The sequence below is a fragment of the Hylobates moloch genome, unplaced genomic scaffold (assembly GCF_009828535.3).
Source record: "Hylobates moloch isolate HMO894 unplaced genomic scaffold, HMol_V3 SCAFFOLD_3, whole genome shotgun sequence".
Classification (NCBI taxonomy): domain Eukaryota; kingdom Metazoa; phylum Chordata; class Mammalia; order Primates; family Hylobatidae; genus Hylobates; species Hylobates moloch.
Window position 1 is genome coordinate 39,771,478 of NW_026652278.1, and position 15,519 is coordinate 39,786,996.

Genomic DNA, 15,519 nt, shown 5'->3' on the forward strand with positions numbered 1-15,519 from the left:
TCTTTATTTCTGCCTTCATTTCATTATGTACCCAATAGTCATTCAGGAGCAGGTTGTTCAGTTTCCATGTAGTTGAACGGTTTTGAGTGAGTTTCTTAATCCTGAGTTCTAGTTTGATTGCACTGTGGTCTGAGAGACAGTTTGTTATAATTTCTGTTCTTTTACATTTGTTGAGGAGAGCTTTACTTCCAACTATGTGGTCAATTTTGGAATAGGTGTGGTGTGGTGCTGAAAAAAATGTATATTCTGTTGATTTGGGGTGGAGAGTTCTGTAGATGTCTATTAGGTCCACTTTGTGCAGAGCTGAGTTCAATTCCTTGATATCCTTGTTAACTTTCTGTCTCGTGGTTCTGTCTAATGCTGACAGTGGGGTGTTAAAATCTCCCATTATTATTGTGTGGGAGTTTAAGTTCCTTTGTAGGTCACTCAGGACTTGCCTTATGAATCTGGGTGCTCCTGTGTTGGGTGCATATATATTTAGGATAGTTAGCTCTTCTTGTTGAATTGATCCCTTTACCATTATGTAATGGCCTTCTTTGTCTCTTTTGATCTTTGTTGGTTTAAAGTCTATTTTATCAGAGACTAGGATTGCAACCCCTGCCTTTTTTTGTTTTCCATTTGCTTGATAGATCTTCCTCCGTCCCTTTATTTTGAGTCTATGTGTGTCTCTGCACGTGAGATGGGTTTCCTGAATACAGCACACTGATGGGTCCTGACTCCTTATCCAGTTTGCCAGTCTGTGTCTTTTAATTGGAGCATTTAGTCCATTTACATTTAAAGTTAATATTGTTATGTGTGAATCTGATCCTGTCATTATGATGTTAGTTGGTTATTTTGCTCGTTAGTTGATGCAGTTTCTTCCTAGCTTCAATGGTCTTTACAATTTGTCATGTTTTTGCAGGGGCTAGTACCGGTTGTTCCTTTCCATGTTTAGTGCTTCCTTCAGGAGCTCTTTTAGGGCAGGCCTGGTGGTGACAAAATCACTCAGCATTTGCTTGTCTGTAAAGTATTTTATTTCTCCTTCACTTATGAAGCTTAGTTTGGCTGGATATGAAATTCTGGGTTGAAAATTCTTTTCTTTAAGAATGTTGAATATCAGCCCCCACTCTCTTCTGGCTTGTAGAGTTTCTGCCGAGAGATCAGCTGTTAGTCTGATGGGCTTCCCTTTGTGGGTAACCCGACCTTTCTCTCTGGCTGCCCTTAACATTTTTTCCTTCATTTCAACTTTGGTGAATCTGACAATTATGTGTCTTGGAGTTGCTCTTCTCAAGGAGTATCTTTGTGGCGTTCTCTGTATTTCCTGAATCTGAATGTTGGCCTGCCTTGCTAGATTGGGGAAGTTCTCCTGGATAATATCTTGCAGAGTGTTTTCCAACTTGGTTCCATTCTCCCCATCATTTTCAGGTACACCAATCAGACGTAGGTTTGGTCTTTTCACATAGTCCCAAATTTCTTGGAGGCTTTGTTCATTTCTTTTTATTCTTTTTTCTCTAAACTTCCCTTCTCGCTTCATTTCATTCATTTCATCTTCCATCAGTGATACCCTTTCTTCCAGTTGATCACATCTGCTACCAAGGCTTCTGCAATCTTCGCGTAGTTCTCGAAACTTGGCTTTCAGCTCCATCAGCTCCTTTACGTCGTTCTCTCCATTGGTTATTCTAGTTATCCATTCTTCTAATTTTTTTTCAAAGTTTTTAACTTCTTTGCTATTGTTTTGAATTTCCTCCCGTAGCTCGGAGTAATTTGATCTTCTGAAGCCTTCTTCTCTCAACTCGTCAAAGTCATCCTCCATCCAGCTTTGTTCCGTTGCTAGTGAGGAACTGCGTTCCTTTGGAGGAGGAGAGGTGCTCTGCTTTTTAGAGTTTCCAGTTTTTCTGCTCTGTTTTTTCCCCATCTTTGTGGTTTTATCTACTTTTGGTCTTTTATAATGGTGATATACAGATGGGTTTTTGGTGTGGATGTCCTTTCTGTTTGTTAGTTTTCCTTCTACCAGACAGGACCCTCAGCTGCAGGTCTGTTGGAGTTTACTAGAGGTCCACTCCAGACCCTGTTTGGCTGGGTGTCAGCAGCGGTGGCTGCAGAACAGCGGATTTTTGTGAGACCACAAATTCAGCTGTCTGATAGTCCCTCTGGAAGTTTTGTCTCAGAGGAGTACCCGGCCGAGTGAGGTGTCAGTCTGTCCCTACTGGGGGATGCCTCCCAGTTAGGCTGCACGGGGGTGAGGGACCCACTTTAGGAGGCAGTCTGTCAGTTCTCAGATCTCCAGCTGTGTGCTGGGAGAACCACTACTCTCTTCAAAGCTGTCAGTCAGACAGGGACATTTAAGTCTGTGGAGATTCCTGCTGACTTTTTGTTTGTCTGTGCCCTGCCCCCAGAGGTGGAGCCTACAGAGGCAGGCAGGCCTCCTTGAGCTGTGGTGGGCTCCACCCAGTTCGAGCTTCCTGGCTGCTTTGTTTACTTAAGCAAGCCTGGACAATGGTGGGCACCCCTCCACCAGCCTTGCTGCGGCCTTGCAGCTTGATCTCAGACTGCTGTGCTAGCAATCAGCGAGACTCCGTGGGCATAGGACCCTCCGAGCCAGGTGCGGGACACAATCTCCTAGTGTGCCGTTTTCCAGGCCCGTTGGAAAAGCGCAGTATTAGAGTGGGACTGACCTGATTTTCCAGGTGCCGTCTGTTACCCCTTTCTTTGACTAGGAAAGGGAACTCCCTGACCCTTGCGCTTCCCGAGTGAGGCAATGCCTCGCCCTGCTTTGGCTCACGCACAGTGCGCTTCACCGACTGTCCTGCACCCACTGTTAGGCACTCCCTAGTGAGATGAAACCGGTACCTCAAACAGAAATGCAGAAATCACCCGTCTTCTGTGTCACTCAGGCTGGGAGCTGTAGACCGGAGCTGTTCCTATTCGGCCATCTTGGCTCCACCCCTGTAATAGGTTTTGTTGTCATTGTTTTAGATAGGGAAATTTCAGGGAAGGATAGTGAGGGTGGTAGATCATGATTATAAAGCAAGAACCAGGAAGCTTCCTCAAATATCTGGAAAGTCAAGTGCAGTTTCATAATTGCATCCTAAGATTTCCATGTGGAAAGGGTTTGAAGAGGCCCCTCCTCTTAAATGGTGAAGATTGTGGCTAGGAAGTGTGGTAAAGAAAGAAGTGTGATGATTTGAGAAGGAAGTACCCTGACTGCTCCACTTTCAACGCTCCACTTTCAACACTTTCAACACTATCCTCGAAAAGGGAGAAGAAGAAGAAGAAGAGAAAATGGGTACTACACCAGTGTTGACCAGGGTGACTAAAGGTGGTGAGATGATTTCATACGTGCAGTTTATTCCTTTTAATTCCCGTCCCCTCCACTGCTGACCTTCATATATAAATGGTATCAGTTATATTCATTCTCCCATTTAGCTGACAGCCATGCTGACATAAAAGGCAACCAATGAGAAAAGTGCAGACCAAGCTGGCCTGTAATCCCAGCACTTCGGGAGGCTGAAGAGGGCAGATCACTTGAGGTCAGGAGTTTGAGACCAGCCTGGCCAATATGGCGAGACCCTGTCTCTACTAAAAATACAAAAATTAGCCAGGTGTAATGGCGGGTGCCTATAATCCTAGCTACTCAGGAGGCTGAGGCAGGAGAATCACTTGAACCCAGGAGGCGGAGGTTGCAGTGAGCCGAGATCACACTGTTGCACTATATCCTGGGCAACATGAGCGAGACTGTCTCCAAAAAAAAAAAAGTGCAGACCAGACTAGAAGTCAGAAGACATGGCTGTCCTGAAGCTCCACCCAGCAGAGGTGTGGGGCCGTTAAGGTCTCTCTTGAACATTGTTATTTCAGGTCTTTGATGGTGATAATGATATTGAGCTGGTGACAGATCTCCATAATGTGCAGGATGGGCCAGAAATCCCGACTGTAGAGGAGACTAGTTCAGAGCCTACTGAAGTGACCCAGATGAGATTCTGACCCCAGGTAGAGAAGGCAAGGAGGAAAGATGGATTTTGAGGTGGCTAGGAGATGGAATGTGCAGAACTCATTGACTAGATGTGAAAGAGCATTGTTTCTGTTTGCAAAATTGTGCAGTGTTCCAGCACACACTCTTCTGCTTCCAAAGTGATTCGATCTTCCAGTGAGAACAGGAGCTCCCACTGTGATGCCAGGTAGCCACAGCAAGGATGGCACTCCCATAGTTCTGGTGTCAAGAAGAAAGATGAAAATGGAGAAGAGGTGGGTTTTACCTGTCCCTGCTAACCACTGAAAGTCCAAGATCCTCACTATCCCCGTGGCAACAGATGGAGACTTCCAGGAGTAGTCAGACTCCTGGTTTCCACTGGTCTTTGCATGTCAGGGATGTTCCTAAGTGAGACGTTTGTCAGTCAGAAACTGTCTTTCATAACAGACTGATACCTTGGTACTGATTTGAAGGACTGCTTTTTTTTTCCCAAAAAATTCATGGATTCTTACCTTTTAAACTAATGCAACTTATGACTTGGGAAATGGCAGTTTGTTCCAAACAGCCCTAATGTTTTGTTTTGGGAAAAATCAGTACTGTGGAACATTAGATCATATTTCTAAATAATCTTGGTTGTAAATGAAAGAGGGGACCAGCAAAAGAGAGATCATTTAGGATAAATGTAGGATAGAACACTGGGGAGGCAAAATAAACTGTTCAAATAAGTAGGAGCTGACTCTGAAAATATAACAGAAAAAAATGCCAGGAATGGCTCCTCAAAAAATTAGACATAGTTACTATATAATCCACCAATTCTACTTCTGGATCTATACTCCCAGATGAAGTGAAAGCTGGAAATTGAACAGATATTTGTACATTCATTTTCATATTAGTATTCACAACTGCCAAAAGCTGGAAACAACTCAAATGTCCGTCAGTGGATGAACAGATAAGCAAAATGTAGTATAAAGCATACAGTGGAATATTACTCAGTCTTAAGAAATGAAATTCTGACATGCTACAACATGGATGAACCTTGAAGACATTATGCTAAGTAAATAAACTGAACATAAAAGGACAAATATTGTATGATTCCATTTATTAGCAGGGCCTAGCATAGTCAAATTCATGAGACAGAAAGTAGAATGATGGTTCCCAGGGTCTGGGATGTGGAGGGAATGGAAATTATTGTTTAAAGGGTATGGCATTTCGGTTTAGGATGGTGAAAGAGTTCAGTGGATGGATGGTGGTGAGGGTTGTTCAGCCATGTGAATGCACTTAATGCCACTGAGTTGTATATTTAAAATGGTTAACATGGTAAATTTTATGTATATTTTATTAAAATTTTTAAGGGGTTAAAAATGCCAGGGAAAACAGTTCTGAGAGTTTGAACTTTAATCTCTGTAGACAGTTTAAAGCCCTTATCAGATTTTTGAAGTTTCTTTGAAGTCCTGTGTTCCATCTTAAAAAAGGCATGACAATTTTCCATTCTGGTCCCTAACATATTTATCTTTATCTTCATACCATTTTTCATGTAATGCATTCAGCTAGTGTTGTTTGAGTGCCCACTTTGGACCACTTACAGTTCTTGGCAGTGGTGGAGTGGGGAAAAAAAGACAAGGCTGAGGACATGATCGGGATGGGGAGGGGGATGATAGAGAAATGAAGAAATGATGCTAGCATTACCTAGCATCCTGCAAAATCCATGAGCCAGGGGTATGGCACTCGTTTAGTTCCCGGCTTTCTGTTCTCTCCTGTTGGATAGATTGGGCTGGAAGTCAGGATGCTCCCTTTCAAGGAGCTCTGACGATGGGGCCAGGACATTCTCCAGTTCTTCCTTGCTTTCCTACTCTCTGATCTGTTCCCATGCTGCAAAAGGCAGCTTCTGTATAAATGATTTCTGACACCCCAGGGAACTTGTATTTTTCTATGAGAACTTTCTGTTTGTAGATTATCTGAGAGTGAGGATCACTGAGCTTTAGACTTGGCCCTGGGTGTTGCTACAGAATTCACATTAACCCCAGATTTGTCATGACTTGGGATTTGGATTGCATTCAACTCTCATTTTGATAATTACCGTTTATGAAAGAATCAAAATGTGCCAGGCACTATTGAGCTCATCAGCTCATTTAATACTCAGGAGAGCTTTATCCAGCAGTTTTGGTTAATAGTTAAAAGCAGGGCTCTGGAATCAGAATGCCCAAGGTCCATTCCTGGTTGTACCACTTACCAGCCTTGTGACTTCCGACACATGACAGCCCATTGCTCTGAGCCTCTGTTTTCACACCTATGAAATAGAATAATAATAGTATCTAGCTGTTGTGAGGATAAAATGAGATAATACTTATAGAGTACCTGACAGTAAGTACTCTTTTTTAAACAGTATGCATTTTATCATCCTCATTTTATAGATGAGAAAATTGAGGCTCAGAGATGTTAAACCAGTTGCCCAAAGTCAAACTGATAGTGAAGGGCACAGATAGGATTGAAACCCAGGATCATCAGACGCCTAGGTGGGTGGTCCTGACGACCCTGCTCTATTGTTTGCCCGGAGAGCTGAATTGCCAGGATTGGTGGTTTCTGAGAGGACCTCATTAGAGCATAGTTTCTTTCACTCGACGTTCTCATTTGAATGCTGAGACCATTGCGATGGCAATATTCAATGACGACTTTCCACCCTACCGTGTGATGTGCAGTAGGCTTATGGTGTCTCTCTAGCATCTTAATTTTCCTAGAGTAAAATGCTATGAAATAAATTAGAAAAACAATTTTTATAATGCTATTAACAGAAGCCAACCTCTGTCCTGATCTGCTATAAGAGCAGTCGTACTCCAGTGTCTACAGCTCTGATCTCTTCCTAACTCAATTCTGCTGTCCAAAGTATGGGTCTCAGCTGGATCCCACAGGGGATGGAGGCTGTTCATAGGCAATTTGCAACGTGAATACCTACATATAACTCAGACCTAATGTTAGTCCTTTCCTGAATCGTCTGCATGCCTCAGGCACTCTGTTAATCTCCCTCTTCTTCTTGCTGCCTGCTCCATTTCTCTGTACCCATTACTGGATGTTCTTCCAACTCCTGATTTCTGTTGAACAAAAAGGGCAAACGTTAATTTCTACTAAGATGAGACCTCAAGGAGGAAGAAGGCTTAAGCCAAGTGTCAGTGAGCAGAGAATTCCAATACCAAACTGCAAAGCATTATTTACCCTATAAACATATGTACACACACACACACACACACACACACACACACACACACACACACACAACACACACACACACACACACACACACACACACACACACACACACACACAGTGCTTGGCTACCACAACCCAATAAGAGAAGCCAGTTCTAGTCTGCTAAAACAGCAGCAATTTCACCTTCAGTAGTAGTAAGGATAGAAAGCACTCAAGAGGTTCCATTTACATACAAAGCCATGTATATTTGCTTTGTATATTTGTATATTAGCTGGGGCTACAGGCACGTGCCACCACATCTGGCTAATTTTTCAATTTTTTGTAGAGACAAGGTCTCACTATATTGCCCCAAGCCCGTCTCAAACTCCTGGCCTCAAGCAATCCTTCCACTTCAGCCTCCTAAATGTGCTGGGCATGAGCCACTGTGACTGGCCCCAAGCCCAAGTTCTTAACCATTACTGCCCTAAAACAACAAATGCTTTTAGGCAATCCTAGTTTGCCAAGGTCAATATTTCCTGCAGCCTCTATAGTATGTGTGTATTCATATTTGTAATACATTTAGATAAAATGTATGATAATTGTAACAATAGATTGCTTAAAGGATAGAGAGGAGGAAATAGGTTATAAGTTTCTTTAAATATATGCATTGTTAGTGTTTTGTTTAGGACAGTCAATTACCTCATAAGGAGATTAAAAAATGAGGAGAAAAATCTTTTACATATACTCAAATGTTTACCGCTTCTTCCAAAATGTGTAACAAATTATTGCTGACTGTAGTCACCCTTTTGTGCTATCACATACAAAATCATTCATTGTATCTAAGTATATTTTTGTACCTACTCACCATCCCCTTTTCTTACCCCTGCCCCCACTACCCTTCCCAGCTTCTGGTAACCATCCTCCTACTCTCTGTCTCCGTGAGTTCAATTGTTTTAAATTTAGCTCCCACAAATGAGTGAGAACATGTGAAGTTTGTCTTTCTGTGCCTGGCTTATTTCACTTAATACAATGTCCTCCAGTTCCATCCATGTCATTGCAAATGACAGAATCTTATTCTTTTTTATGACTGAAAAGTATTCCACTGTGTATATGTACCACATTTTGTTTATCTATTCATTTGTTGATGGGCACTTAGGTTGATTCCAAATCCTGGCTATTGTGAATAGTGCTGCAATAAACATGGGAGTGTAGATATCTCTTTGATATATTAATTTTCTTTCTTTTGGGTATATATTAGCAGTGGGGTTGATGGATCATATGGTAGTTCTATCTTAGTTTGTTGAGGAACCTTGTACTGTTTTTATAGTAGCTGTATTAATTTACATTCCCACCAATATTGTATGAGGATTTCTCTTTCTCCACATCTTCACCCACATTCATTATTGCCTGTCTTTTTGATAAAAAAATATTTTAACTGGGGTAAGATGATATTTCATAGTAGGTTTAGTTTGCGCTTCTGTGATGATCAGTGATTTTGAGCACATTTTCATATACCTGTTTGCCATTTGATGTCTTCTTTCGAGAAATGTCTGTTCAGATCTTAAGCTCATTTTAAAATCAGACTGTTAAATTTGTTTTGTTTCCTATTAAGTTGTTTGAGCTCCTTATATATTTGGGTTATTAATCCCTTGCCAGATGGGTAGTTTACAAATATTTCCACCCATTCTGTGGGTCGTCTCTTCACTTTGATGATTGTTTCCTTTGTTGTGCAGAAGCTTTTTAATGTGATCCTCTTTGTCCTTCGTTGCTTTGGCAGCCTGTGCTTTTGGGGTACTGCTCAAGAAATTTCTGCCCAGACCAAGGTCCTGGAGAGTTTCTCCAAAGTTTTATTTTAGTAGTTTCATAGTTTTGGGTATTAAATTTAAGTCTTTATCCATTTTGATTTAATCCATTTTGATTTTATTTTTCTATATGGTGAGAGATAGGGGTCTAGTTTCATTCTTCTGTGTATTTATTGCGTCATTTATTGAAGAGACTGTCTTTTCCCCATTGAATGTTTTTGGCAACTTTGTCAAAAATGGGTTCACTGTAGATGTATGGACTTATTTCTGGGTTCTCTATTCTGTTCCATTGATGTATGTGTCCGTTTTAATGCAAGTACCATGCCATTTTGGTTACTATAGCTCTGTAGTATAACTTGAAGTCAGGTAATATGATTCCTCTAGTTCTGTTCTTTTTGTTCAGGATGGCTTTGGCTATTCTGGGTTTTTTGTGGTTCCATATACATTTTAGGATTGTTTTTTCTATATCTGTAAAGAATGTCATTGGTATTTTGATAGGGATTATATTGAATCTGTAGACTGCTTAGGATAGTATGGACATTTTAGTAATATTGATTCATTTAATCCATGAACATGGAATACCTTTCTGTTTTTATTGTGCCCTGTTTAATTTCTTGCATCAATTTTTTATAGTTTTCATTGTAGAGATCTTTCACTTCTTTGGTTAAGTTTGTTCCTAAGTATTTTATTTGTAGCTGGTGTAAATGGAATTACTTTCTCAATTTCTTTTTCAGACTGTTGCTGTTGGCATATAGAAATGCTACTGATTTTTGGCCGGGCATGGTGGCTCGCACCTGTAATCCCAGCACTTTGGAAGGCTGAGGTGAGTGGATCACGAGGTCAGGAAATCGAGACCATCCCGGCTAACATGGTGAAACCCTGTCTCTACTAAAAAAAAAATACAAAAAAATTAGCCAGGCATGGTGGCGGGCTACTTGGAAGCCTGAGGCAGGAGAATGGTGTGAACCCAGGAGTTGGAGTTTGCAGTGAGCCGAGATCACGCCACTGCACTCCAGCCTGGGGGACAGAGCGAGACTCCATCTCAGAAAAAAAAAGAAAAAGAAATGCTACTGATTTTTGTACGTTGATTTTGTATCCTATAACTTCACTGAATTTGTTTGTCAGCTCTAATAGTTTTTTGGTGGTGTCTTTAGTTTCTTTAAACATAGGATTATATCATTTGCAAACAAAGATAATTTGACTTCTTCCTTTTCAATTTTCATGCCCTTTATTTCTTTCTCTTGTCTGATTGCTCTAGCTAGGACTTTCAGTCCTATGTTGAATAACAGTGGCGATAGTTAACATCCATTTGTTTCCAGGAATTTTTCACTTTTCTTCTTAATTTCTTCATTGGCCCACTGGTCATTCAGGAGCACATTGTTTAATTTCCATGTGTTTGTAGAGTTTCCAAGTTCTTCTTGTTATTGATTTCTAGTTTTAGTCCATTGTGGTCAGAGAAGATATTTTATATGATTTTGGTTTTTTTTTTTAATGTTTTAAGACTTTAGGCTGAATGTGGTAGCTCATGCCTGTAATGCTAGCACTTTTGGAGGCCAAGGCAGGTGGGCCACTTGAGTCCAGAGTTTGAGGCCAGCCTGGGAAACATGGTAAAACTGTGTTTCTACAACAAATTACAAAAAATTAGCTGGGCATAGTGGCGTGTGATTGTAGTCCCAGCTACCCAGGAGGCTGAGGTGGAAAGATCACCTGAGCCTGGGAGGTCAAGGCTACAGTGAACCATTACAGTGAGTCATGGTCACACCACTGCACTCCAGCCTGGGCAACAGAGTAAGACCCTGTCTCAATCAATCAATCAATCAATCAATCAATATTGGCTTTACATATCTAGGTACTCCAGCATTGAGTGTATTTCTATTTATAATTGTTATATCCTGTTGTTGAATTGATCCTTTTTCCATTATATAATGACCATCTTTGTTTGTATTTATAGTTTTTGTCTTGAAATGTATTTTATCTGATATAGGTATAGCTACTCCTGCTCTTGTTTTGATTTTCATTTGCATGGAATATCTTTTTCCATCCCTTTATTTTCAGTCTATGTGTGTCTTTATAGGTAAAGTGTGTTTTTTTGTAGGCAACAGATCACTGGGTCTTGTTTTGTTTTGTGTTTTTAACCCATGTAGCCAGTCTATGTCTTTAGTTTGGAGAGTTTAGTTCATTTACATTCAATGTTATTAATGATAAGTAAAGACTTACTCCTACCATTTCGTTATTTGTTTTCTGGTTGTTTTGTGGTCTTCTCTTCCTTCTTTCCTTCCTGTCTTCCTTTTTTTGGAAGTGATTTTTTTCTGGTGGTATGTTTTGATTTTTTCTTTTATTTTTTTGTGTAACTGTTGTAGATATTTGATTTGAGGTTACCATGAGGCTTGCAAATAACATCTTGTAACTCATTATTTTAAGCTGATGACAACTTAACTCTGATTGCAAAATTGAACAAAGAAGCTAACAAACAAGCAAGGAGAAAACTAATACAAATTCAATACTTTAACTTCATCTCCTCTCAAGTTTTTGTTGTTTCTGTTTATATCTTATTATACTGTCTGTCTTAAAAATTTGTTGCAGTTATTATTCTTGATAGGTTCATCTTTTTTAGTCTTCCTATTCAAGATATAAGTAGTTTGCACACCACAATTACACTGTTACAATATTCTTTATTTGTTTGTATACTTGTTGTTACTTACCAGTAAGTTTTGTACCTTCAGATGATTTCTTATTGCTCACTAATGTCCCTTTCTTTCAGATTGAATTCCCGTTAGCATTTCTTACAGGACAGGTCTGGTGTTTAAAAAAATATCACTCAATTTTTGTTAGTCTGATAAAGTCTTTATTTCTCCTCCATGTTTGAAAGATATTTTCACTGGAGATAATATTCCAGGATAAAAGGGTTTTTTTCAGCACTTTAAATATATCATACTACTCTTCTGGCCTGTAAGGTTTCCACTGAAAAATCTGCTGCCAGACATACTGGAGCTGCCTTATATGTTACTTATTTCTTTTGTCTTGGTGCTTTTAGGATCTTTTCTTTATCCTTGACCTTTGGGAGTTTGATTATTAAATGACTTGAGGTAGTCTTATTTGGGTTAAATTTGCTTGGTGTTGTATAACCTTCTTGTACTTGAATATTGACATCTTTCTCTAGGTTTGGAAAGTTCTTTGTTATTATCTCTTTGAATAAACTACCCTATTCTCTCTCTCTACCACCTCTTTAAGGCCAATAATTTAGATTTTTCCTTTTGAGGCTATTTTCTAGGCCATGTAAGCATGCTTCATTATTTTTTTATTCTTTTTTCTTTTGACTTCACTGACTCTGTATTTTCAAATAGCCTGTCTTCAAGCTCACTAATTCTTTCTTCTGCTTGATCGGTTTTGCTGTTGAGAGATTCTAATGCATTCTTCAGTTTATCAGTTGCATTGACTAGCTCCAGAATTTCTGCCTGATAATTATTTCTGCTTTTTAATTATTTCAATCTCTTCATTAAATTTATCTGATAGGATTCTGAATTTCTTCTTTGTTTTATCTTGGATTTCGTTGAGCTTCCTCAAAACAGGTATTTTGAATTCTCTGTCAGAAAGGTTACCTATCTCTGTCACTCTGAAATTTGCCACTGCTGCCTTATTTAGTTTGTTTGGTGAGGTCATATGTTCCTGGATGGTACTAATGCTTGTGAATGTTTGTCAATGGCTAGGTATTAAATAATCATTTATTTTTTTCCAATCCTTGCAATCTAGGCTTGTTTATACCCTTCCTTCCTGAGAAAGCTTTCCAAGTATTCAAAGGGAGTTGAGTGTTATAATCTAAGTCTTTGGTCACTGTCTGGCAACTTTTTATCATTAGTTGTCATCAATATGTGTTGATACAATTTGTAGTTTTCTCTGTTTTTATTCTGCCTGAGGATCATTGAGATTCTTGGATCTCCGGATTGGTACTTTTCATCGAATGTAGAAAATTAGGAGCAGCAATGCCTCCCTAGTCTCACAGATGCCGCTACCGCTCCCACCCCTTTACTCCTCAGTTGTGCAATGGGCACCTGCAACAATGAGAATGACTACCTCTTTAATGTTATCCTTATTGGAGATTCTGGTGTTGGAAAGAATAATCTCCTGTTTTGATTTACTCAAAATGAGTTTAATCTGGAAAGCAAGAGCACCATTGGAGTAGTTTGCAACAAGAAGCATCCAGATAGGAAAACAATAAAGGCACAGATGTGGGACAGAGCAGGGCAAGAGTAATACCAAGCTATAACATAAGCATATTATCATGGAGATGTAGGTGCCTTATTGGTTTAAGACATTGCTAAACATCTCACATTTGAAAATACAGAATGATTGCTGAAAGAACTGAGCAATTACACTGATAGTAACATTGTTGTCATGTTATCATGGACAAATAAGAGTGATTAACATTATCTCAGGGAAGTTCCTAGAGTTGAAGCAAGAGCTTTGGCAGAAAAAATGATTTGTCATTCATTGAGACATCTGCTCTAGACTCTACAAATGTAGAAGCTACTTTTCAGACAATTCTAACAGAGATACCTCACATTGTTTCTCAGAGGCAAATGTCAGACAGAGCCGAAAATGACATGTCCCCAAGCAATAATGTGGTTCCTATGAATGTTCCACCAATCACTGAAAACAAACCAAAGGTGCAGGGCTGTCAGAACATCTAAGGCATTTCTCTTCTCCCCTGGAAGGCAATGTGTAGCACATTTCTCAAGTCTGATATTTAAATACTGAGGAGAACAAAAACCACCCAGTAACAGGCCCTGGAGACAAATACTCCTTGTGGGAGGAATTTAGAAGGGAGCAAAGACCACCTGTTGACCACAAAACAGGCAAAACTCCTTAGCTGAAGAATTTAGAAGTAATTAAACTTCCCTAGTATCCAAAGTTGGCATCTGGTTCCAGGCCTCTTTTCAACTTAAAGTTTGTCAGTAACTAGATGTTCTATACATCTCCAGAATGCCATGTCAAAAGTCATTGTGCAATCCTTGCTGACATTAAGGCACCAAAATTACTATAAATGTAATCATTTATTATGACCTATGTGGCTAGTATGGTCCCAATTACCGTCAAGCTCCTGCCTTAAAGTTCATAACTACTCCTAAGGAAAAGTCCACCACGGTGCACTCCGTCCTCTCACTGAGGTTTCTTTCTTTCTAATAGTGCTTTCCTTTTTCAAACCTATACTGTTGTCAGTAAATTCTTATCAACCCGTGAGTCAACCACTTCTAGATGCTGGGGCTCTGATACCTCGCCTGGCAAATATTTTTGTAATTCTTGTGTCATTTTTGTATCTTATTACTTCATACTTATGAATTTTTCCATATCTTCAGTGATTTGATTTTAGTTTTATAAAATTATCCACTTATCCCAAATGATTGCAACCTTTTTCATGCTATGGCTTCACTAGACTTAGTTTAATAAGTGGAGTGTTTGGATTCCTTAATTATTGTTTACTTTTCATTCTGGAAGCCCATCACTGTAGGACATAATAGAACTTGATCACTGGAAGCTCAGACCTATTGGTCTTGATCAAATCAAACTAAGACCTTAGAAATAAGCTATCATTTTGCCACAGAGCAGCTTATAGGTTATATACTCTTCTCTCAGTGCAGTGTATATTTCCACAAATGTAAGGTGGCCCTATAAACATAGCAGGATTTTGAGAACTTAAAAATGTTCCATTATTCTGGGAGTCAATTTCTAAAATGCCTTAATAGGTTTATGTAGTTTAGTAAATTTTGTTTTTTGATTTTTGTAAGCATCGGAGTTGATTAGAGAGGGAGACATGTTTTTTTCTGGAGAAGAATTATCTAAACAAATACAAAAGATTTGTTATGGTTTCCTTAGTAGTATGTTTATGGGGCCATATGTTAAATGATGTTTCCCATCAGGCTGGGAACTGGTGAGACTGGTGGAATCCCATCTGAGGTGCCTCTGTTTCAATGATCAGGCAGCCCAAACCATTTAAGCCATCTCATTTTCCAGCAGTAGATAATGTGGCGTTTTATTACTCAGGCAATAACTGGTTTAATACTGGTAGTATCAAATTTTGAAGTGCTAATTTTGTCTTAAAACCTTCCAGTAAGTGAAATGAAACCTAGTTTTATGACCATATCTACCAGCAGGCATGGATAATTATTTTGACAATGCTGATATTTGAGTTTTGCAGTATATTATGGAATATAGTTCAGTTAAATCTTTGGTTTCAGTGTGTCTAATGAATACAGTGAGGAATTTCTGCTCAAATGATACCACTTAAAGGCATGCATTCTTTTAGCATATGAAATGAAATAGCACCTTGAGTTTAAATAGAATGCATTTAGGCATTGCAGAGACTGGATATAATTTTCTTCCACTACATTATTAAAATCAATGAGACAATTAGTTTCTCATTCAGAAATGTGCATACTAATATTTAGTTTTGCTTTCTTGTGGATAATATTAAGCACTTACTCAGCAGTTTTCTGGAAGTTGTGTCAGCTGTAATGATACTACTATTCAGGATAGTGGGATATCCCCCCAAAAATATATATATGTGGGCTTGCTTAGATTACTATGTTTCATAAT

The 15,519-nt window shown here is 39.3% G+C and overlaps 1 pseudogene; it reads left to right on the plus strand.

The window, feature by feature from the left end:
• The first annotated feature begins 12,969 nt into the window (after positions 1-12,969).
• LOC116478664 (ras-related protein Rab-11A-like) lies at positions 12,970-13,616 on the plus strand (annotated as a pseudogene).
• Positions 13,617-15,519: the final 1,903 nt, after the last annotated feature.